Below are 23,498 nucleotides of genomic sequence, written 5' to 3' on the forward strand. Positions count from 1 at the left end.
CCCCGCAGCGTGCCCAGGACACGCTCAGGGGGCCCCGTGCGAGGTACGTGTGAACCAGCACCAAAACACCCTCTGTGCGTTGTTTCAGTTCACCCACGCCACGGACCCGCCGGCCTGGGGAACGCGGTGTCCTTGTGTGAGGCGTCAGCGTTCCCTCCGGCACAGGGTGAGGGAACACCCCGCAATCCGAACACTTTCCGTTTTTCGCATGTGAATATTGATCATACTTGATGAATAGTTTTGCCTCAGAAAACCCCCTGGTTATCAGAGCCTTGCCCGTGGGGCAGAGTTAAAGTCCCTGTGGCGGTGACAAGGAGGTTCCCTCGGGTGACGGAACGCGGGGAGCGGTTCCGGAGGAGGGGAGGGACCGGCAGGGAACCTGCCCCTGCCCCTACCCCTGCCCCTGCCGGGGCGAGGGAAGGAGCCCTCAGAGCTGGGACGGGCCGGCTGCGCTGCTGGGCTGTGCCAGCACATCCCCGGTGCTGCAGCATCGCTCCTGCCGCCCACCCTCGCTGTCTCTGGGAGCCGGACATCGGCGGGCAGAGCGCAAATGCGACAGCCTGTTACAGTTCCTGAAACTCGAGTGCAAAACCTTTGTAAGAATGGGTTTGGATCCTTTTTGCCTGCTCTTTAACAATGTGAACAAGAAAAGACTTGCAGGACTGAAGATGGGTTTCTTTGTTAAGGCTGTTCCTGCTGCATTTTGAAATGTTTTTATTTGTATTCCAGCATGATAGCAGAGATTTTTTGCCCTCATGTCTCTAAAAACAGAGATTTTACTTAAAAAAAAAAAAAAGAAAAAAGGAAAAGCAGGCAAGACTAGGCTTGGTTTACAGGCATTTTCTAGTATCACCTATTGGAAGAAACAGAATACTTCTTTAGAACTTGTATTTGTAGCTGTAACTCATTGGAGTTGATAACAGGCTGGTAATGTGGGTATGGATATGGAGAGACCAAGGGTTCTCCTGGTCTCTGGGGAGGTGTGGGTGGGGGACTGAAGAAGGAAGCAGGGACCAAAGGCCACAGGGCTGTGTTGGCAGAACTGGAAGGCTTTTAAAGCTCTCCCACACCTCTTCATTATGGACCTTTTTCTTTCTCTGCTATTGCAATACCTTTCCAAGTAGTAAAATGGAGCAGAGGCCTAATAATCCTTGTGTGGGAACTTGGATTCTTGGTGTACCTGCAGATCATTGTCTCAGTGCCATTATTCAAGTCCCAATACAGTGTCATCTTAAGTATTTGTTCAGTTAGGTACTTTACTGGGTCAGTGAGTGCCCTAGCAGTGCCCTGAGGTGTGGTCAGACACTGCCATGTCTCTGGGTTTTCAGCACTGAGCAGAAGAGCAGGGTTACAGTCCTGGCACTGGCACCTGTTTTCCCCACGCTCCAAACCATGCCTTCCAGCTTCCTTCTGGAAAGTGTGGGTAAAATCTGGGTTGGACTAATTTGGGTTGGACTAAATGCTGCAGCCATATTCCCCATGTTTGCTTTGCCCCTCAGAGAGGTGAGAGGCAGCAGGAGGACTGTGCTATCTCGGGCTCCATATGGAGCTCTGGCAGGTGCCAACGTTGGAGTGACCCACCCTGACGAGTGTATCTTCCTGCCACACTGGGTCCATAAACACTTTTAATTGTTGTCCCTGGCCTCTACCAAGCTGTGGAGCTTAACACTCTCAGTTCAGCTGCTTTTTAGGCTCTTCATGCTCTGAAATTTAAGGAGGAGGAGATCCAGTTGATGAGTATGGAGGTATGTGTAAGGAAAAAGCTTTTCAAAGGATATTAAGGAAACACAGAACTTGCTGACAAAGTGCTCACCTGATAGACCCTTTGTTTCCTCAGTGCAGGAACGTGTTCCCTGTGAGTGCTGTGAATCACTCCTGCTTAGAGCAGAGGGAATTATCGGTGTAGTGGTGTAAGTCAGGCCTTCCTCGTCACCTCCTGCCCCTGAAGGCTGCTGAGGGGGCTCAGCACTGAGCTGGCTCCTGGAACTTGGAGCAGGAGTGTTCTGGGAGTAGTTCAGTGAGCCTGAGCTGCTTGATGGGCGAGTTGGCAAAATCCAACCATGGTAATTGGAACTGGGCAGGCAGAAACACTGCATGAGGTCCTGCCAAAGCCTGGTTTGAGGGCAGCTCATTTGTCATCCCCAGTGAGGCCTGGAGATACAGGATTGGTGACTGCTGCTGCTGAAACATGACAGATCAATTCTAATCTCTTGCTGCTGAAGACAGTTATTCATGGGGACATGCATCTGTCTCTTAGCATTGTGCTCACAGAAAGTGCTGTAACCAGTACAAGTCTGCTGTCTGAGAGGGAATGCTGCTATGGTTGGGGTTGTCTGTGCTAAACTCAGGTAAAAATTCTATAGAAAAGTCAATACTGTGCATGAGAAACACAGGGCACAGACTTGTTCATTTTCAAAAATCCACGGCATCAAGTGTAGTCTTTTCTGACTCTCGAGAGGTTTGTTTTCCCCCTGGATTTGACACTTGCTTTGCAGGGATATAATCTTTTTGACAGCTCTCTGTGCACGGGGACGGAGGACAGTTCCTAATCAGCCAGTCCTGTTTCTGGTCCTTAGCAGTGTTGTAACCTTAAAATTCTCCACGAAAGATTGTATTATCTTGCACAGTATAAAATGTAATGGTTCAGTTCCAGGCATACCTTGTGGGCTTTTTTCCCTTGTCACACACAAACTAACTGTGAAAACAGAACTTGGAATATTAGAATAAGTCTTTTGATTGTGAGTTGTGTATGAATGTCCTTCAGCATTTAGGCATGTAGGCTTTTTGTGATCCTTTAATGCAGAAAAAGTTACATCAAGTGGAACAAAGCATAATAAAAGGCATGGATTTGTCTCTGATCCAAAAAGGGGGTGCTCTGAGCTGCACTATTGATAATTTATCATGTGGGTGTTTGACAAGCCCACACATACCCTGATATACCGCTCTGCAGATACAGTCCTCAGTGTTCTGTAACACCCTGGAAATATTTAATTCATAAATCCTAATGCTGAAGCCCTTAAGGTGTCATAAGCATGGTGCTGATGGCTGTGAATCTGAGGGAGTTTGGTTAGTCAGATAAATACCATGCTCTAAATAAACTGTGATCCTAATATGCAGCAGAATAAACATATACACAAAATATCATGGGATTAAAATTCCTGTTGGATTATGTTATTCCTTTTCTTTGCAAAGAATAATTTCCCAGAGTTTTTGTCTTTAAAACCTTTTCTCTATGAAACTGGAAAAGAATAAATTACTCCATTAATAAATGCAGTGAGGAACAGGGGAAAGAATATTTTCATTTAACTTTGGTTATTTATAAAGGTTTCTGTCTTAATGCTTGCAAGGATGGCAGTATGTCTTCATCTAGGAAGAGGGCAAGGATCTGCTCATCTTGTGGAATGAGGGATAAATCCCTGCCCTCTCAGGGCAATGTTTTAATAAGATAGAGGGACAAAAATCCAGTAGTCCAACCAAGCAGGTGGCCTAGCGTAAGGTTGTTGGTCAGGCCAAAAGGCACGTTGGCCAGGAGAGCCTTTAAGCAGCAGTGTGGGAACGTGGCCCTGCCTTGGACAGGGTCAGAGGGTGGGCTGGTGCTCCTGCAGCAGGGCAGCACTGCCTGGGACGGGCAGGGCCAGCTGGTGTGAGCGACAGACGGTGTCAGGGAAGATCGTGCATCTCCCTGATGTTGAACATCAGACTCTACAGGCACTTATGTTCCTTCCCTGCCCTGTCAGCCCTCCGTGGCTCTCCAGAGCAGTGCCTGAGGTGGCTGTGGTGGCTGACAGCCCTGCCCCGGGTCTGTCCAGTGTGCTGCACAGACACATGTCACGGTGGGATTAGCACTGCGCCCTGACATCGGCCCAGCACTGTCAGCTCCCAGACAGGAACTCATGCTCTGCACAGCTTTGTAGCCAGAAGTCTTTTCTTTGGGGAGTCCTGACTGACTGGTGGATTCTTTGCTCCCTGCAACACTTACACATGAGCTTGGGAGTGCTCAGGTGCTTACAGTTGGTTTGTAATAATTAGTCATTTAAAGACTTCAGCCGGATTGTTTAGTCCTTTCTGTCTCGTTTTCCTCCTTGCTGCTAAACACCAGTTGCAGGAGACAGAGGGGAAGTCTTTATCCCCCACTGCTTTCTGGAGAAAGTGACAGTTCTGCAGTCCTCTCTGTTCTATATTTCTTTGCACCAGAAATGACCCTGCTGCTCTTTGTCACCAGTTTCCTTTTATCCCTCTCCTGGCAGCTGCTCTTGCTTCATTCTGATGTTGGAACAGCAAATGAATTCCCTCTGAAGCAAATGTCATGCCAGTAAAGATGTTGAAGCAGCAAGAAAATCATCTCTCTCTCTGAAGACTGAATTGGAGACCTTTGTGAATGAGATGTTCTTAAAATAGCTCTGCAGTGTGTTATCTTCCCTAGAAGGTGGAGAATTGAAAACACCACCACGAGCCACTTGTCCTTGTGCGAGCAGCATCCCTAAATGATGGGTTTAGGAGTGGGGAGAGGATACTTCCTTTTCCTCCTCTCCAAAAAGCGCTGCATGATTTTAATCTGTGTATGACAGTACATTTATGTATTTTCCAAGAGTTGCATCACTGTTTGCTGCTTGTTTAAACATGTCACGTGTTGAGTGACCTTGTTCTTCTCCAAGATCCACTGTTTCTGGATAAACTAGTAGCTAAAAGTAATGCCAAGCCACAAGATGAGTAGAGATGCTCTGAATGACCCTGGCTGAGGATCTGGGCAGCCCCCATGGAGAGCAGATTGCCAGCTGGTGGGATGTGGCACACCTGGATACCAGACCCCTCTGGCACATGGCTGCTTGTGTGACAGGAGGGCCAAACGGTCCCAGCCCTGTGCAGTCTGTGCCAGGCTGGGGGCATTCTCTGGGGGCTTCAGTCACTTGTTCTGTGCAGCATACCTGTAACATTAGTGGGTGGCTTGATGTGCACAGAGTGCACGTGCACAGTTGTTGGTTTATTGTGTTCTGAAGTGTGGGTGTCACGTGGGGCATGGAGATAAAGGTCAGAAGGGTTCTCAGGGAGGACAAATCTCTTGACAGCAATCACAGAGTTGACACCTGTCTTGGGCTGGGTGAGCACATTGGCTTAACTCAGCATCGAGTTCACCTGTCATGCAGTTTGGTTCCTGTCTTAGTTCAAATCTACTTGCCAAGGAAGAGAACAGGTTTGGAAATCTCCCTTTCTGTGTCCCCTGGGAGCCTCTGGCTCAGGTGGTGGGAGCTCTGTCTCTGTGGTCACAAAGACAGGCAGGCATTGTGTCATCTGTGGACAGTTTGGTCAGTTGGAGAGCTCTTGCTGAGATTTTTCTCCCCTCAGCTAGTCTGGGGTGTTTGATTTCCTGACAGCCTCAGGAGAGCCCCCACTAGCCTGGGGGCCCAGCAGGAGCAGGGGCTGTGTGAGCCATTGGGCTGGGACATCCTTGTCTCCCAGGAGTTTGTTCTGGAGCTTCACAGCGTTTGTCACAGGCTGTGCAGATGAGCCAGTACTCCATGGGTACATTTTGAGAATTCATCCATGTGTTGTTGCTTGGTAGTCCTGTACTTGAAATCAGAAAACAAATCTTGCATATGTGCACCTTGGAGCAAAAAATGCAGGCTGCATGTGTGACTTACACATGAACTGCTGTTATTGTGTTTATCAAAAAATTATTGTAATGAGTGTGGAGTAGAGGAATTGGGCAGTAAAACTAATCACGAAGAGAATCTTCTACAGGTCTGTAAACATCTGAATATCTACTTCTGTTTTTCTTGGTGGAAGGGGAATTGATAAGTGCTAGATGCAAAAATGAAAATGCTAATTATAGAACAGGGATTTTTATAGCAAACAGTTTCATAAGTATATTCATATCACAAGTTTAACTGGGAGAAATGTTAAAATTTTAACATCTTGAGTTTTTCATCTTTTGTGTGAAGGTGGAAATAATTAATTGTGGTGATAGAAACACAAAGTTTTCAGAGTACTCTCAGTTTTTTTAAGGCTATTAATGTTTTTCCTAGTCCTGCTTTTTGACATGATAATATCCCTTTAAGGGCTTTCTTTACCAGATCAATTCCTTTTCTACTAGGAGAACTAAAGCTTTTCAGCTGTCTGTCCAATTTATCCTTCTGGACTAAATTTCTCATCTCGAGATAACCAGCAGCAACACTCCCCTCAGGAGATGTGTATCAATTAGTTCTGCATCACTAATTCCTATGGTATTGGGGGACCAGTGAGTTGTAAGAAAGCTGCTCTGTAAACAGTTATGGCTGTTGGGGTTTTGTCTTCACTTTTTTTGGTGAGGATTTTTGTTTGTGGTGAAAGATGTTTTTTACATGGCAGTTATTGAAATCCTGCAGATTTACATGGGCATGCAGAGCTGTGGGCAGCTTTAGCTCCTTTTGGGATATTAATTGTGTATGGATTCCACGTAGTGCTAATTGAGGGGCCATGTTAGACAGAGCTGAGCAAATTGGTTCAGAAAATACTTGGGGTGGAGGATGTCACGTGAGAGGTCCAGCCCTGCCTTGGAGCTGGGGCATCACTCTGGTGGCTGTTGGTGGTGTGTCATGGCACTCTCAAATGTGTGTTAGAATTCCAGGCATCCTGAAGGCTGCTGCTAACTTTTCTTTTGCCCTATGGTCTTAGTGCTATTCAGTTTAATTCACTGTAAAGGGGAGTGAGATGTACATGGGACTCTGGGGTGCCCTAGTGGCAGCCTGGCATTGAGGAGAAGGGGGTGCAGCCTGCAGAGAGAGTGAGCAGGAGGTGACAGGAGGAAGTGACATGTAACTGTCGTTTTTAAGAACCTGCAACCTGCAGGTTTAGGATTTTTTTAGACAGCTGATTTTCCTTTTGCTGATGTTTTCGACAAAACTAATTTGATAGGGTTATTAGAGGAGGAAAATTAAAAGAACAAAATCATCCAGGAAGCTCATTAAAATGGAAACCTGGAAGAACTGGGTAATTGGGCATTGATTCTGTCCTCTCCCCTCACTTTATGAACAGTATTGTATTAAAAGTAATGTGTCCAGGATGATGCTTCAACGTCTGTTACTGCTGAAACAAAATTATTTGATTGTTTTTTCCTCTCTACATTCTTCCAACATCTGCATGTGTAGATCTGTCCTGTATATTAATCACATCTAACACTGTTCCTTTCCAGGGAAAAGGCATCAAAGGGAATGGGATCCTCCCTTTGGTTGGGAGGGGAATGTTTTGGTGGGGGATCCTGCATTGCCATTCCCTTGACTGGCTGTGAAATGAGTCGTGTGAGTGAGTGAGGGCTTGGGGGCTCATGAAGCCAATGCACAGGTTTGGTGCACTCAGGTGTGTTTGTAGGGAACAAAGATGTTCACAGGCTGTGGCCTGTCTGTCTCCTGAAATATTTGTGTCACAGTATGTGATTAAAACTGTGTAAATAGATAATTTTCCTTATTTTCTGTTCTCTGAATATTTGCAGGCAAATCACAATTTTAAAAAGTATTTCACATTGAAGATGCTCAATAATTGTGCTGGGATTTAATTTTTTTTTACTTTATAGGTTGATCCAGTAAATTGATTCTAAATGTAGTTTGCTGAATGTTTGCTATTTCAATCACTCTGACTGTGATTATTGTGATAGGAAGCAATCTACTTGCCTTGGTTTAAGTTTTGGGTATTTGCTAAAATAGATATGGTTGTATGTGCCAATCTTAAGATTCAGTTTTTTAGGAGCGTGACTTGTTTCCTTCTCTTCAGTATTTGTGCTATAAAAAACCAGTTGCATAAAGGTTCATAGCAAGAAAATAGAAAAAGCTGGGCAATAGATTTGAAATAATATTTGGAAATATTTTCTGATCTCCTATTATTATGATGTTAATTGTGTCTTCCAGTCTTAAAAGTAAGGATGGGAAATTTAAGCATGGGAAAGCACGTGCTTAAATCCATTCCTGTCCAGCAAAATGCTTGAGCTTAATTTTAAGCATGTGAATGAGTTGCATTAGTTAAATAACTCATAACTACTTGCTTAAATCCAGACAGTGTTAGACTGACTAAATATTAGAATTGCAAGGTAAATACTGCAGGAAATAAGATAAATATGGGTGTTGGCTTTGCCGTGAACTTGCCAGTGGTTTTGACTTTTACAGTCATTTTTATGGCATACGGTTGAAATCAGAAAAGAATGGAAATTTCAACTAATTTTTTAATATGCTGAAATGTATTAAGTTACACAAAAGAATCCATATTATAGTAATCCTGCACATATACAGGCAAAGAGTACCCAGCGTGCATGGCAGATGGTTTCAAAGGAAATCCTCGAGAGCTAGGATTAAAAAGCAATTTTCAGCAAGTTTAAAATGGGTCTCTATATTTGGGTCACAGATATTAACTCTTTCATTGCAAACAAATGAGGGAGAAGTCTGGCCAGATTATTATGGAAATGTTTCTCCCTGTAAAAGCTGACCAGGTGGTGCTGGGGAAGAAAGGTGTCAGAAGGTCAGTCGATTCTGCCCCTGATCCTGTTCTCACACCAGTGGGAAGCAGAGTTGTGGCATACAGAGACAAGGGGATGTTGCAATTCATGGAATTCATCATTCCACAAACAAACACTGGCAACCCTCTGAAAAATAATGTGTGTGTGGCTTTGATCTCTTGTCTGCCCACTGAAGCAGATTTCCATAAAGATGAACTGATCAGTAAGTTTTGGCGTGTTAGGAACAGCAGATTTATACCTGTTTACCTTTAGTAAGTTATAATCAATCCCTTTATTAAAATTTTACATATAGCATTTGTGTATTCCTTTTGGATATGGCAAGTATGTATGATAAAGGATAAATATGAAGTTGCACAGCAATGCTGTTGTTCCATCACAGACAGGAAGGGCTCCAAATTTGGCTTGGAAGTCTGTCTGCACGTGGTAAGCAGGCCTGGGTTTTCTCAAACGTGTTTTAGGGGCACACTAGAAATGTATTGTTTGTTTCTAAAGGTTATATTCTTAAATAAACCATACCGTGCAGACATTGTTCCAGGCTGCAGCTGTTGGGTGGTGGTGTACAAACATCCAGAAATCTTGTCACCAGGCTGATGCACAGAAGGGATTGAGTGCAGGTCAGCTTTGTACTGTGGGATCAAGAGAAGGCACTGGGCTTTGAGTAGATAAAAATAGCACAGCAAGTTGGGGATTATTGGCTTTAACTAACTTATACCAGCTAGTAACCGTGTTAGGAGTGTAACTCACATTTACATCAGTGCTCTTTATACACTTTGACAGTGCAAAGGAACCTCGAGTTTGACATGAACTAATTTTTCTTTAGAAGACTTTTCTGCTTCCAAAGTGGAAATTCAAGTTAGACCTTAAGCAGTGTTTATCACTGAACAATGAAATAGAGCAACCATTTTATGGTATTCCCAAAGCTCAGCTGGGCATATTTGGAGTAGACTTGGAAAGCTTTCTGAGCCAAGGTGCCTGATGCTCTGCTAAGTGAATTATGAAAGTAACTGCTGGTTTGAATATCAGCCTAAGGAGAAGTTAATTGCATTGCTCTTTGGGTATTACATTGGCTAAAAGTTAACAGTGAAGGACAGGGCACTTCTGAAAGGGCACCCGAGTGTCCTGGTGGGAGAGCTAAATGTGGATCTGCTAAATGTTAATTAACAATGCTCAATAAGAGGTGTTTTCTGCAGGACTGAGCCAAGGCAGTTACTAGACATCCTATCTGCTCTCAGAAAAGAAAATTTAGGCAATGGATGAAAATAAAGCAGCTTTTGGTGTTCAGTTCTTGTACCAGAGCTAGAAAGCATCAGTAGACTCAGGATGAGCTTTTAAAGCTGCATCTGTTCTTCTGGGTCTTTGTTTCACATTGCCTGTTACAGGAAATCTGCCTGTGTGCATCTTGATATGGCCTTCAGAGGGCAAATAAAAGTGCTGGAATTAGATACCAAAACTTGAACATCCCAGGCTGTTGTCAGCCATCACGTGTCACCAAGTTATGATACTATTAATACCTGGAGAAAAAAATGTCATCCATGACAACAGTTACCTTTGATCCAGTGTTTGTAAACGGAGTTTGGAGTTTTGCCTTGGATTTTTCAAAGACTTGCATCTTTCAAAGGGAGGCAGAACAGATCAGTTTGGAGTCTCTGTCATTGTTATCTTCCAGGATTTTGTTTCAAGTAGTTTTTCAAAGTCTGTGCAAGACGATTTTAGATAAAAACCTGATCCAGATGTCTTTGGACAGTCAGAGCAATCCGTTCTCTTGACTACAATAAACTTAGGAGAGGTTCTAAATAAACAAATCAGTGTTGACTTTAGAGAATGGTTGATTTCCTTTGCTCACTGTGCAGTCAGTGCTCCATAAAGAGGAGCTCCTTGTGTGCACTCAGTTGTCTCCTGGGTCTGAAGCAGCTTTTTTTCTGGGCCAAACCCAATGGAAAGGGGGTAAACTCGTGCAGATCACTGAAAGGTCAGACAGGTGGGAAACAGAAGCCTGAATTCTCCTGTTATGAGCCAAATGAGAGTCCTCCCGAAACCACATCAGGGTGCAACTCTGAAACAATGTGGGCATGCAGTTAAAATGTGTTCAAAAGAATACTGTAAAGTAATTACTGTGTCATTGTTCAGAGTTCTGAGTGCTAGAAACCATAACTACCTTTCTAAATGAGGGAAATGCTTTACCTCTAGCAACTCTTATCAGGAAATATTGAAGGTTCAGTTGCAGTGCTTTGGAATTTCTCTCTACTTTAACCTTCTTGTAGTGGATCATTATTAAAGTTTCTCTGAGTAGATGACTGAAAGCAATAACCTGTTCGTGTCGAGGCAGTGCACTGATGTCTGAGGCAACTGGTCAGACAGAAGTGAAAGCTTCCATGGGGATAAAATGGGCTTTGGATGGGCTTCTTGGCACTTCTTTATTGATGGCACTTTAAGTAGTGATTTGAGGAGAAGCAGATAATGAAAATTGATTCTTCTCTGCAGGTCTCTCGCTTACTTTTGGACTTGGACAGACCTAATCTGTGAAGATAATTAAAGTTCCTGTGCTCTGGATGCTGTAAGTGAATTTTTGTTTGCTTTATGGAAATCATTAGGAGCCTATTTGCCTCACACAGGGAAAAAGGTGGAAATGCCAAATCATAAAGAAACGGTAGAAATGAAGTTGGTGCAAAATTGATATATATGACCATACATGTTTGCAGGAAATATTTCTGAACAGCCTTTTGTATTCAGGAACACCCTGTCTGCAGTCCAGCCATGCTGATGAATCCAGTAGCAGAACCCAAATTGCAAATTGCCAGTAAAGATACCAGGGGAAACAATATTTTCGTACTTCTGTCAGGACTACAACTAGATCAGGAATCTTGGGATGGAGGAAGGAATCTCTGTTGCTGTGTGTATTGTATCTGGTTGAGAATAAACACCTCAGGTATCAGCATTGACCAAAGTATCATGTGGAGAGGTCAGAGGGGGGGAAAAACTTGTGACTGAAGAATGTTGCCATTGGCAATGACACAGGGCAATGGCCCTGGCTCTTAGTTAGCATGGCAGTTGTTTGAGTTCTGGGTGCCACAATAGCATAAAAGGAGGTTTGAAATCCCTTTTACTGTTCAACAGACTCTCCCAGGAAAGACCTGCCAGCCTGAAAGTCTGTCCCTGCAGCCCCGTGGCTTCTGCAGCATCTGGGATAATGCTCCCCTGGAACAGGGAGTCAGTTGTAGCTGGCACTGCAGGGAGACAGAGTGGGTAGGAGGCTGCAAACAGAATGCCATGGCTTTGATCTTGTGGCAGCATCCCTTGAGGGTCCTTAGGACACAGCTCTCTGCTGGTTAATAGTTACAGGTGTTAACGACACGTTTCTTGTTTCTACAAGACTGCCTTTAAAACAGCTGATATTCTTCCATCAGTGAAAACATGCAAAGAGCTCTTCATATCCCCATTTTCCCCCCAAAGCTGTGGGAACAATTTTCTGGCTTGTAGAACAAAGAAGTTGAACAGATGACACAGCCAACATCTGCACCTGGCTCACTGAGGAAGCGAATGTTTGGCACAGGGGCTGAACTCCCTTCTGCCAAAGAGCCGTGTCGATGCAGTTGTTCAGGGATAAGGATGGGATAATGTCTTTTCCTTTTTGACTCACTAAAGCTATTTTATTGATATGTCAAAGTCAAAAATTTGTTGGGAAGGAAAATGTCTTTCCTTTTAAATATCAGAGGTTAATTAATGGTTAATCAAACCTTTTCTAACCAACCCCGTTAAGATTATGATGGTGTATCACTTCAGTTCCAATGGCAGACACATCCCATATGGGTTGCCATTTTGATGGCTTTGAATGGTAATCTGACCCATAAAAGCTGAAGCATAATATGCAAACTGATTTTTTTCTGGCCTGCCCTGTTCTTGGTGCCATCTGTGTTCGGATGGAAACGAGCCTGCTCAAAACGTGGGCTGCCGGTTTGAGCTGATCACAGATGGGTGTTGAAGAATAGCCTCGTGTGCACAAGGAAAGAGGGAAGATGCTCCTGAGAGCAGGAAGTTTCACTTGGAACCATGTTATGTCTGCTAAATCCTGTGGGCTATGGAACATCCACCAGACCTTTAACTGAATTCTAAACTTGCATTCTAAAAGTCAAGAAAAACCCTTCAGCTTCCAAACACTGCTCTTCCTCCACCACTGCCTTCTACTGCTGCCATGCCTAATGGAACAGAGTGCAGGAAGCTGGCAGCTTCCTGCAAATCCTGTCAGGTGTTTGCAGTGCATCCGCTCAGCAAAACCAGGCACAGGCAATTATTTCATGAGTTTTGTAGCTACGGGGAGTTTTAATCTGTTGTGTGAATCCTGTTGAAGTCACAGCATTCAGGCTGCCATTTCTGGATTCCTGTCTGACAATTAACCAAAATCTGTGCTGTAGCTGGAGGTGAGTACCCATCCTCTGCTGCTGCATCTCAGATCAAAAATTCAGGTGCTTAAGCACCTAATTCTCACTGTGGCACCGTGTGCTTAAGCACCTGGTTCTCAATGAGAACTTAGTTCTCTTCTCATTTTGAGAGAGCCTGGGCTCTGAAGTTGGAGGTAGACTGACCTTGTCTTATGTGTAACCACAAGAGTCCTGGTACTATTTATAATCCCAAGAACGCATTAAATAATTTTCCCTGGTTAGGAATATGCTCTACAGAACTGTGATTTATTTTTTTACTCTCTTGAAATCGATTACACTGTTTGAGCGACCGTTTGCTTCGGCAGAAAAGAAGCCCATAGAAGGCAACACTCATCGATGACTTTTCATGGTCATGACACACTCGAACATCCCTCTCAAGACATCTTTAAGCCTTTTATTTCTAGGCTAAATAAACACCAATTTCAGCAATGTCTCATCTACTCCCTTTAATTACTGCTGCTGAGAGAAAGTTTCTGCCAATGCAAATGTGCTATTTTGTCATGTCACATCAAATTGCATCAGCCTTATATTTAGGAACAAAAAGAGGGGGAGGCTGAGACAGGATGTGGCTACAAATGGAACCAAAGGGTTTTCTTAAATATAGGCTGAAAATAGACAATCGAGGCAGTGATGCTTTTTCAAGCAAAAATCCATGAAAGGGAAAATCAAGGCAGTGATGGCAGAATGGCAAAGGAGGGCCGGGCTGTGGGCAGAGGGAGTTCTGGGGGAGGAGGGGGCGGTGGAAGGGAGAGGCTGATGAACTTCTCATTTATGCAGACACCCTTGCCCTGTCAGATCCTTGTGCAGTGGGTTTGGGATGTGTCAGCCCACACCTTGTTCCCCTGTGCAGGCTGGAGTACCTGGGGCTGTTCTTCCCTCCGCCTTGACACAGGGCCTGCCTGTTCCCTGAGCTTGGCTCCCCTTGGATCCCCTTCCAGCACTAACTCAGCTCACTAAACCAAAGAGATTGTGGTAAGGAGGCATAGAGAAGATTTGAGTAGCTGTCCAAACAAATGTAGGAGACTTCAAACAATCCCTCGCACTACTTCAAAATGTAGCGTCTCTTCAGAAATAATGTTTTTAAAAAATTGTTCTTCAGAAAGTGTTAGCAGCTTCCCCATGGAAAACACTTTTTGCCCTCTTGGAACTGGGCACAAAATGATCTGTTGAAATCAAATGCATAAATTATGCATGTAATGGAGCTTGCTTGGAACTGATGAGTCTGATCAGAGCCTGGTGGCAATAAACTGAGTTCTGAAAGATCAGCTGTGTTTGAGAACCAGCAGAACTTGGTGTGGATGTGATCCGGGGGCATGCGAGCAGCACCTACTTAGCAAATTGGAAAAATACTATTCCTTTCTTACAGCTAAGCACTTGGAATCTCTCCTCAGAAGCAATTGGTGATGTTAGAGGTAATATTTTGTCCTTGTCATCAAGGATAATAAAAATGCAGTAGAGGCTTAGAAGCTGGTGTATTTAGAGCACTGACAGACATAAGTCGAGCAGCATTTCAGACGGAAGCCAGAGAGCAGGGCACCCAGGTCTCCATGGTGAGGTGTCACCAGTCCTTCAGGGCTGTGAAACACTGAATATGGTGATGCTGTCAGTTGTTGAATTCTTTACAACAGGCACCCAACAGCCATGGTGCTGAATCCATGCACTCAGTGCAGCTGGATGCAAACAAGGACAGGTCTCCCCAGGCTTTACGGCCCCACCTGCAGTGTGTGGGGTCTGGGCTGGGGCTGCAGGGTTCAGGTGGCACAGGGAGCACCGAGAGCCCAGGCTCTGCTCTGCTGCAGAGTTTGGGGCTCTGCCTGCTCTGGCTTTGGGTGGGTAAGGGCATCCCCTGGCCTGCCCCTCAGGGCTGTGTGACAGGGTGTGCTCCCTCCAGGGTGAGAGAGGAGGGCACAGTCCTGTAGGTTCTTCAAGCATTAATAGATATTAATAGAATTCCTTCTATTTCATCGTTGTTTAACTTCCCAAGACTTAAGAGAACCACATCTGATTTATGCCTCCAATTACTTTTTCCTTTTTGTATATAAGCATTAAAAAAGCCTCGGTAAAATGTGTGTATTTTTGTAGCAGGAAAGCATTTCTGTCATACTTTTTCAAAGCAAATCACAGAAATATTAAATGGGGAAGGAGAAAGGTAGTTGTTTGGTTTTTATAGTTGGGGTTTGTTTGTTTTGAGCTGAATAAGTCTGAAAATACTAGATAAAAACTGCAGATCAAATGAAAAGACTCCGTAAGCATCCTCCAGATTGTTCCTCAAAAAACCACTCAACTGACAACAGTACAACAGGAAAATGTTCTTAATTAATGTCTTCAGTTAAAAGAAATGCATTGTGGATCTCTTAGATATGTTATTAAATCTGCATTGTTTAGATAATAGGATGGGGACAGACACTGGTGCTGAGTGCTGTGTCAAATTCGTCAGGGCCTGCTCTAATTCTAGTGCACTTGCTGGATTTCACAGCTATTTGTCTGGGTACTGGGGTAATTTGGAGGGTTGAGTGAAGCCAGATGACTGTAATGAACTCACTTTGTGTCTTTGACTCATTCTGGAAAAAAAAAAGATGCTATTTATGGGGTATTTTGTATTGTTAAGACTTCTGTTCCTCCTGTCTCTCAAACTTTCTCTGGGCTGCTGCCTTTGCACCATCACCAGTAATTACATCAAATTAATTCAGCATAATTGAGTTAATTATTAGCACTGGGGATTATCAACATGACTTCAATTGAACCAAAGCTTTTATCCCACTTTTCCTGAGGTTTCACCAAATGTAAACAAATCTGAATCATGGGTGAAACTTAAGGCAGCTCCCTTTCCATCCAGTGTTTTTGCCACTCAGAACTGTCCTGCCTCACTTGTTCTCTCAGAGGGGTATTGATAAACGAGCTGCAAAGGGAAAAGAATACTCTGGCATTCTCTGTCAATGTCCAATGCTTTAGAAACAAAGGAAATATTTTAATCATCCCAGAGCCATTCGGTCAGAGCCAGAAATGTAGAGTAATCATGAATAAAAATTCATATATGGAGAGGATGTTGAACCTTGTTTAGCTGACATACATCAGAAAGAATTAAGACATAGGTTCCAAGGATTCTGAGGGTGATTTTCTGAACAGGGGTGCAATTGTGAATCACTGTAAGACACAGTCAACAGCATGATTCCTGGTGTGAGGTGGTAGTTTGAGAACCAGAAGGTTCCTATTCCCAGCTCTGCTGCTGTGTGACTTTGCACAAGCTGCGTAATTTTCTGGAGCACAGTTTCTTCTCTCAGATATTTTTTCTCTTGGAAACCAAAAGCCCTGGATTGTCTCTTTCTGCTTGTGCTGCGCTTTTTTTTTTTTTGTCTCTTACAGCAAGAGTTCTGAGCTGGACGCTGGGATCAAGAGGGAATATGGTTTGAACTTAACTCTATAGACAATAAAAGAAACTTTTTCCCCCCTTAACTTCATCTCAGCTGGAGCTACAAATTAGTTTAGGTCCTCAGTAGAGTTGGTGTGTTGTGTCTAATCCACTAAAAGCAAGCCCTGTACTGCCAAAAACAAAGGTTCTGCAGAGTTCTGGAGGTGTGTGTAGATTTGCAATAGGTTGTCAGCCAGACTTTTCCTTTGTTTTTCTTATGAAAAAGGTGTCTTCTTTCTCTTTAAGCTAGACTGGGCCATGGAGAGTGGCAGTGAAGTTTTTGGGCAAACTTGAGCTATGGCTTTAAGAGCTCAGACCTGTCCCTGAGGCATGGCGGGCTCTGCCCCATGAGCTGTTGGTATGGAAACAATCCCTGCTTAGGGAGCTGGGCCAGTTACAATCCCCCTAAGAGGCTAAAGGCTCCCAGGCTTACATGTCCTGTAATACTGCTGCTTATAAACTTGCTCCCAGGAACAACATGGATCTTGCTCAAGACGTGGTGGGTCAGATCCATCCCTGGTTTAATGTTGTAAACCACAGACAGGGTTTATGCCAGGGAAGGGGTTGGCTCAGATTACTGTTATGACTGAGACTGAAGGATTGGGAGATGGTAAATTTTAGCAGGTGTGGATTTGGAATAATGAGACAGCAAGTTGTTCCTGATGCTGCTGTGAAGGATAATGGGAATTGTCAGGAGAAAAAAGTAGAGAAGTTTGGATTGCACCTAAAGGAGGGAGATTTCTATCCTCCCACTAGTGAGCATGCTCCAAAGAATATTACTCTAATTAGTCTGAACATGCCTATTAATTACCCAGAACAGGGTAATCTGTCCTCAGTGTGGGCAGTGTGTTCCCTCACTGGTGTTGGGTTGCAGGAGCCTGTGTTTTACGTGCAGTTTGATGTATTGCATGTCTGTGCTGTGTGATACCAAACCAGGGTGTAAGGGAAGACATCTGCCCTGTGGCTCTGGTTAATTTATACAAGTGGTCATTATGGCCAGCTCCAGCAATCTTTGTCATCCTCAAGTTTTACCAATTACAGCTTCATATCTGCAGGGAGACAACTGGTGAGTGTTGAATAGCATTAGGCCTGATCCTGATGCTGTAGAACTCCGTGAAGGGTGTCCAAGCAGTGGTGATTCCTTGTTAACAAACAGATCTTTGGGATGTGTCATTAACCAGTTCTTAATCCCCTGTGTGCTCTATGGATGTTGTGGAAAGCAAACTCTATACTGTGCCCCCAGATTGTGCTGCCCTGTCACTGTCACCTGACACTGCTCCTGCCTCATGCATCCAGCAAAGCATAAAGGGGAGAAGAACAGAAATAGAAGTGAGCAGAACAGGACTGGCTATCATCACTCAGGCAATGGGACTTTGCAGATCATATTTAGAAAGGACAAAATCCACAACAATGACCGGCCACAGCTCGTCAGAAGCGATCACATCAAACCAGCAGATCTTAATAAAAGGCCAGCGTGCCGGAGAGATGTGGTTATGGGGAAGTGACTGCAGCATTGTACGTGCTCACCCACACACAGGGGGCTGCAGCTGCAGGGCAGGCCTTGCCCAGGGCTGTGCAGAGGCTCCGAGTGGCTGGGACCGGCTGGGAGGACGGGGCTGCTTGGCCGGGGGCAGCGGAGCCCATCGGGCCAGACGCTCCGTGACCTACTGGGGAATGAGGGAACAGGAGGCAGAGCCACAGCCAGGGAGGGCTGTCTGTGCTCAGGGCAGTCAGAGCCTGCACTCACGGGCCTGTACTGCATTTACCAGGGAACCTGGAAAACCTGGGAGGGAGGACGGATGTGACCAAAGAGTAAGAATCCTTCTGGGTAGCAGCAGTTCACTTGGGTGTTCCTGGACTGATGTCAAAACATGAACCAGGATGTTTTGTGGTTAAAGAGGTTTCAAGAGGCTTCCAATTTTGGTCTTATTTTGGTGGTTTGATTATTACTTTCCTGGGATCATGAAGTCTGACTAGGATAGGAAATCCTAAAGTCCTGGGTTAGGCTTCTAAAGGTGTAATACTTTGAAGTAATAAAACACATCTCCAGCCTGTGTACGGGAGGAAGAGAGGGAAGAGGGAGCCAACCTGTGAATAGCAACAGCTCAGGTAACTCTTGCAGTCCTTTAATTAACACTTCCAGTCTCTGGAGCCCAGCTTAGGTGGCTTTTTAACTAGTCTGGAGGGATTAGGATTCTAACTGTTGAACTGTGGGGAATTGCTTGAAAAACAGTCACAATAGCAGAAAAAAGAAATGAAAGGAGAGCAGTGGCATGGTAGCATCTCTGCATCACTGAGGTTCAGCTGTGCACAGGGTCAATTGCCAAGCTGCTAATGCAGAGTGAAGATTAATTGGCTTTGGTCAGCCTTTGCTTCACTATCTGAATATCATTATCAGGAATGTAAATGATTATGCAATGCAGAGAAATGCCACAATAGTCTCAGTGTCTCCTTTTATACTTGTCTCTTTTTGAACAGGGCTTTATCTAAATGCAAATGTGATTTCAGCCTTCTGATTAGGACATTATACAGTCATCCATTCCAGAAAAGCACAATTAGCAGATTATTTTATTTCTGACTCAACAGTTCTTGGTTTAGATAGTTTGTTTGTTGTGCTGTGCATGATATTTAAGTTATCAGAAGGAGATTTACATTATTAGTCAGGATTATAGCCAGATTTTGTGAGGTCGAGGGTTTTTGCTTGGCAGATAAAAATGGTAACATTTGTGGGATTCAAGGGGCGATGTTTTTAGAACAAAAGGCAACAGTGCAGATTTTTACAGTGCTTCATTGTGTCAAGGAAGGGGCAAATTACGGCAGTAACTGTGCAAATTCTCCCGTGCTTTGGGATGTACAAGGGCAGAGTGGAGCCTTACCTTGTCAGGGTCTAGTCTCTGTTGTGGGGAGCTCATGCAGGGCCCCAGTATCCTAGAACTGGGGCAGGTCATGAGATCATTTCTTATTAAACAGCCATTTTACCAAAATAACCATCAAGTTTTCTGTGTGCTGTGGTATGATATTGCCAGGAGTGAAATTACATTCTCAGCAAAACATAGATCTTTGGTGATAAACTTCCCCAGGAAGCTTGTCCTTTTCACAGCATTTGTAGCATTTTTGGAGCTGAGAATCTGTCAGAACTCAGGGTTTATTTTTTTCAATTTGAGTATGGGAGTCTCATGCAGTTTAGGTTTGATAATAGACAAGGTGAAAATTTCCATCTTCAAATCTGTTGGAAAGTCCAGTACTTATGGGAAGGTGAAGGATTCTTTTCCCCCCAAAATTCATTGTTGCAAGTGTATTTGTCAGGTGATGTGGATTCAACAGCTCATCATTTTCCTGTGAAAAATTACTGCAGTGGAAAATTCCCAGTTATCTATAGTGAAACAACATTTTCAATTCCATTGATCAGTTTAATCTTTCCATATTCATATGTTTCTGTGCCTGGCTCATTGCTCTCTCCCAGAGCTGCTTTTCTTTCTGCTGGGCCAAGCTGTCCTGGGCAGTCCCAGCACATGAGGGATCTCTGCATTTGTGACAGGAAATCTATTGCACCACTTAGGTTTAATTAGAGCACAGTGACATATGAGGAGTCTACACATCAAAGCCTAGAAACAACTCCACAAATTGGCTCTAGTGCCAAAGTGTATTTTGGGATCTGTATTGAATTTTGGGGTGTTTCAGTGCATTTAGTGGGAATGTGTGAAATGCAGGCTCAGGTTCTTAGGGTCAGTGGGACTATAGCCATTCTTACCAGCTAAGCATCTAGCCCAAAAAACCTGTGTGTAAAGTCACATTTAGGTTCAGGTCAACTAGAGTCCAACTATATATTCCAGCTTTCTGTGTTGGATGATGAACACCCTGTTCCCATAGGAACTCACTGTGCAAGTAGCTGGTTGAACCCTATGCCCAGTCCTAATTTGCACTGGGGTCAGAGTTGAATGTGGACCCGAGGCATCTTTTAAACTGCCAGAGTGGAGTGAGGGGTTAACTCAGCCCCAGGTGCACAGGTGGGCTGTGGATTCTGCTCACTTGGAGCTCTCCTTCCATGCTGGTAAGTCCTGGTTGGTGATGGTAATGCCCTGAGCTTCCACAAGGGATCTCTTCACCTCCTGTCTCTAATGTGCACATGGCTTTGTCATTTCAAGCAGCAGGACTTACCACTGGGGCAATTTTCTCCTTCCATAAATGCTTTTCATTTAAAAAAAGAGTGGATTTGGATGTTTCTCATATATTTTATTTATTTTAGGCAAGCTTAATTTGAGATATAGTATCCAGATCCCAACTTTTTCTACACTCCAGATTATGGAATGGGTCTATTTTTGTCTTATTGTTATTAATCTACATTATTTTCAAATACCCACTTTAAAGGTTCCTCCCAACCCAAACCATTCCATGATTGCATTTCTATTTTCAAACTAGGACACAGACTTGGAATCATCCTAGCTAATTTAGGCTTGTAACTGCAGAATCTAGTTTTGCTGCTCCTTCTGTGTTTCATGGAGAGAAGGGCAGGGATTAATTCAGTCTGTGTGTTATGAGTCACATTTTGGAGTTGCTTATCTTTCTGCTGCTTGGAGGGGAATGCAGGGATCTCTGCTGACTACTGGGTGTGTAATCACCTCCTGTACTTGAATGCCAAAGTGAAATGAATCCAAACCAAAAATGCATGGAGCTGACACCTAGCATAGGTTTCATTGCAGAGGGAAAATTATATTTCAGAGAAAAAAACATGGGAAGAAAACAAGAGATGAACATGTTAAAGCCTGGGGGTATTTCGATCTGTATTCTGAGCTGAACTTTTTAGCTGAAGCCACAATTAGCACATCCTGTGTGCTTGGAAAGTGAGGGAGCATCAAAGTAGGCAGACTGAAGCCATTTTGAAAAGTCAGCTCTTGGTCTGTATTTCTCAATTTTTGTAGTATCTTTCTGTCCTACATATGGGGCTTTTTTTAGAGCAGTATCCAATTCCTGTAGTGTGTGAAGCCAAATGGCTTTTATTAAACAAATAAGGAAAAACAGAACTGGAATCAAACAAGCAGAATGAGAAGATTGCAGCAGCAGCAGCATCATAGAGCCAACTTATTGCCCTCATGATGGAAGATTGGTTTGCTAATTGTTCATGAAAGCTAATGGAAACCGTATTTAGGCTGTGAATAATTCTCAGGAGGGATCATTGTGGAGTCTTACCTCATTTCTCACACTTTCCTGGTAGAACATCTCAAGTGTTCCAAAGCAGACACACCTCACGAAGCTCCAAGTGCAGAGAGTGGTGGTCAGGTGTAGGTCCTAGAGCAAGGTGGGACTGACTCCTTGGGATGAGGGAGCTTTGCTGGCACATCACTCACCTCTCAGGGCCTGCTGCACAGGGATACTTTGGCAAAGGGCTTTGATTACTCAGGGTGTTGCTAAATGGATTTTGAGAAGGCACGAATGAACTGCACAGAACCCATTGCAGGTGTAAGGGAAGATGTCAGTACAAGTGAGCAGGAAAGGGATTCTGACATACATTCTTCAAAGGTTTCTGCCTGTTAAGCCCATTGTGCATCTTAGAATTAGTTTTACTAATTTGCATCATCAGCTCATGAGACAGTCACTCTTGTAAGTGCTTCCTTGAGACAACCATCTTATCCCTTGGAGGCTGGAAAAGCTTTTTCTGAAGTGTCAGAGCCTTCCCTAGGGGCTTCCAGAACACCCAGTGGCCGTGATTCCCTGTGTTTCTGCAGGTCCCTGCAGAGCTGGTGTTCCAAAGCAGCCTGTGCTCTGTCAGTCTGCTCCTGTCACCTCCTCCCTGCTCCCAGCACACCTGGTGGGCTCCTCCTCCAGCCTCGGCCTGGGACGTGTCACTGCTGTGCCTCACACATTCCTGGGGGCAGGAAGGTTTTCCTGAGCTCTGGGTGTGCCCACAGTGCCGCCCTCGGCAGAGCCCTGCCCGGGGATGCTCGGGGTCCCTGCAGACAGTGACACTGAGGGGGCACAGCTCTCTCACCTGGGCAGTGGATGAGGAGCTCTGCCCCTGCAACAGCTCCTGCTGCTCTTACAGGATGTACTTTGGAGTCAGAAAATCAATGGAACCTGGAGTTCATGCAGCCCTTCAGCAGGGACCAGACAAACCTGGACTGGGGTGCTCAGATGTGGCTGCTGGGGGTCTGTGCCAGGAGCAAAGCAACCTCCTCGAGGCACATTTCATTTACTGAGAATACAGATTACAGTGGTACATATCCCATTGCAATGGGTATTTATAGGTGCATAATGAGGAGATTTTATCCACTGCAACAAGATCTGGTCTGTGCAAATATACAGCCCAGGCATGTGATAGCTGTGGTGTTCTACTCCGAAATAAATTTGGCTGAAGAACTTAAATTACTTAAGAAAAAGGAAAAAAATGTTCCAAATAATGAGTAAGTATCATAACAGGTACTAAAATAATGCCACACACCTACTTCATTATTCAGTTGCTTATTTATTATCTTTATTCTTAAAAGTAATGATATAAAATGCTTTTTTCCAAATGTTAATTTAGTTCTCTGCAGATGGCAACCATCTGTTAAATGACAAGGCATTTACAGTCTTTGATTAGCACTTTATAGAGCTCGGATGAACTTATTGTTACAATATTTAAGTATAGTTATGGAGGTGAAACTTGGTAGATTTGTTCTTTTCCTGTTGCTGTTACCAAAAAAACGGAAAATTTCAAACCTGACAGTGTTTTTGCCTGTCCTCTCCTTTACTTATCTATGTTATTTCAAGCTGAAGCCTTGACATTCTTTACAGAAGGACAATAATAGGAAATATTGTTAAATTCCAGCACCATTTGTAGCAATTATGAGCGTTCTCATTCTGGAAAGTCACCATGTGGATGAACTCTTAGGGATGCTCAAGGAAAGCATTTGAAGGACTCAAAGGATCATGGAAACTTCCTGTGGGCTGTCACACAGCTTTGTGTGCCTACAGAAAATTACACAGGGGGTCAGTTTGTAAAATACTGGGATAGATGTTACTGTTCCCATCACAAGTGATCTGAGTGCAGGAGCTCCACTCTCTGTGTTCAATACCTTGGGCAGTGACAACCAACCCTCCTCAAAGGCTTCTGCGAGTCACGCTGCTGATCCTGCATTGCCCGGCCCTGTGTTCGCCGTTTGATGTTGTTTGCGCTGTCGCTGTGTGCCTTTGCCCC

The 23,498-nt window shown here is 44.2% G+C and overlaps 1 protein-coding gene across 4 annotated transcripts in view; it reads left to right on the top strand.

Annotated features, from left to right (window-relative positions):
- The window catches only part of LYRM9 (LYR motif containing 9), a 38,283-nt gene continuing 14,785 nt past the window's right edge, over positions 1-23,498 (top strand). For 3 of the 4 annotated variants that reach the window (XR_003916314.1, XM_029964640.1, XM_029964641.1), the window contains exons 1-2: positions 1-43; positions 10,961-11,033. The gene's annotated coding sequence lies outside the window, so the exon portion shown is untranslated. Of the gene's footprint in view, positions 44-64; positions 167-10,960; positions 11,034-23,498 lie in introns of those variants that run through there. The other variant, XM_029964639.1, reaches the window with a different exon arrangement.

This window comes from Manacus vitellinus, unplaced genomic scaffold (genome assembly GCF_001715985.3).
Source record: "Manacus vitellinus isolate BGI_N305 unplaced genomic scaffold, ASM171598v3 scaffold_76_pilon, whole genome shotgun sequence".
In the NCBI taxonomy this organism is placed as follows: Eukaryota; Metazoa; Chordata; class Aves; order Passeriformes; family Pipridae; genus Manacus; species Manacus vitellinus.